The sequence below is a fragment of the Schistocerca serialis genome, chromosome 3 (assembly GCF_023864345.2).
Source record: "Schistocerca serialis cubense isolate TAMUIC-IGC-003099 chromosome 3, iqSchSeri2.2, whole genome shotgun sequence".
In the NCBI taxonomy this organism is placed as follows: domain Eukaryota; kingdom Metazoa; phylum Arthropoda; class Insecta; order Orthoptera; family Acrididae; genus Schistocerca; species Schistocerca serialis.
Genome location: NC_064640.1, coordinates 32,040,794 through 32,042,798, shown reverse-complemented (window position 1 = coordinate 32,042,798; position 2,005 = coordinate 32,040,794).

Genomic DNA, 2,005 nt, shown 5'->3' with positions numbered 1-2,005 from the left:
CATCAGATATTGAGTGGTCACTGTGAAGGACATGGAGATGCCACATTCTGTTATGATACTGCGTTATCAGCAGCTGACAGACTTTGAAAAGGAGATTCATTGTGGTCTCCATTTGGCCGGCAGGTCGAATCGTGAAATATCCAGATTTGTAGGGAATTTCGGAAATGACAGTGGCCCAATGTGGGAATGCATGGGAATGTGATGGCAGGCGCCCTCGTCAAGGTTCCAGTCGATCAGGTGTGACCACCATAAAGAAGAACTGCCGTACTGTACACAAAACACATCGTAACCCCTTTACAACTGCGCCTGCCACCCTAGAACAACCAATCGACTTCTTGCAATAGTGTGTCTTTCCGCAATATTGATTTGAGACTAGCCACAGCCAGAGTATGGAGTAACCATCCCACGCATGGACTGCAATCAACAACATTGAAAAAACGATTGCGTCTGGAGTGGTATCGTGACCAGGTAGTACAAACTGCCGATGAATGGCGTTGTACTGTGTTTAGCGATGCATCGCGGTTCTGCACTCTGCAGTACGTCAGATGACCACCTTTGGCAAGTATGGCAGTGCCCTGGGGAGAGGTCCCCATTCTTCTAATGTTTTGGAGAGCCACAGCGATGTTGCTGCTAGCGTCAAAGTGTGGGTGCCATTGATTATGACTTCAGGTGACGGCTAGTAATGATCGAGGGGGTCGTAATGTCACAACGGTACGTCATGGACATTCTGCGTCCTCACGTGTTGCCTCTCACGTCACAGTATTGCATTCAACTTGTAATTCTCTTCCACACACGGCACGTGTATTTGTGAACTGTCAGAATTGGCGGTGGAGTGTTTGTGTCTGTCAGTAGTGGTTTTTCTTGTAGTGAAGTCGAAGTAGATATTCCGTGCGAATTGGTATGGGTGGAGGTTATACTTAACAGCCGAACTAAGTTAATAATTGGCTCCTTCTACCTACTCCCAGACTCCGATGATATAGTTGCTGAACAGTTGAGAGAAAATTTGACTCTCGTAACAAATAAATACCTCACTCATACGGTTATAGTTGGTGGGGACTTCAACCTTCCCTCGATATGTTGGCAAAAATACTTGTTCAAAACCGGTGGTAGACAGAAAACATCTTCCGAGATTGTCCTAAATGCTTTCTCCGAAAATTATTTCGAGCAGTTAGTCCACGAACCCACGCGAATTGAAAATGGTTGCGAAAACACACTTGACCTCTTAGCCACAAACAATCCAGAGCTAATAGAGAGCATCGTGACTGATACAGGGATTAGTGATCACAAGGTTGTCGTAGCTAGTCTCAATACCGTTTCTTCCAAATCCACCAGAAACAAACGCAAAATAATTTTATTTAAAAAAGAGGATGAAGTGTCACTAGAAGCCTTCCTAAGAGACAATCTCCATTCCTTCCGAACTGACTATGTAAATGTAGACGAGATGTGGCTCAAGTTAAAAGATATAGTAGCAACAGCAATTGAGAGATTCATAACTCATAAATTGGTAAGAGATGAAACTGATCCCCCATGGTACACAAAACAGGTCCGAACGCTGTTGCAGAGGCAACGGTAAAAGCATGCGAAGTTCAGAAGAACGCGAAATCCCGAAGATTGGCTAAAATTTACAGACACGTGAAATTTGGCACGGACTTCAATGCGAGATGCCTTTAATAGGTTCCACAAAGAAACATTGTCTCGAAATTCGGTAGAAAATCCGAAGAAATTCTGGTCGTATGTAAAGTACACAAGCGGCACGACGTAGTCAATACCTTCGCTGCGCTGTGCCCATGGTACTGTTACCGACGACTGTGCCGCTAAAGCGGAGTTATTGAACGCAGTTTTCCGAAATTCCTTCACCAGGGAAGACGAATGGAATATTCCATGATTTGAAACACGAACAGCTGCTAGCATGAGTTTCTTAGAAGTAGATACCTTAGGAGTTGCGAAGCAACTCAAATCGCTTGATACGGGCAAGTCTTTAGGTCCAGATTGTATACCGATTAGG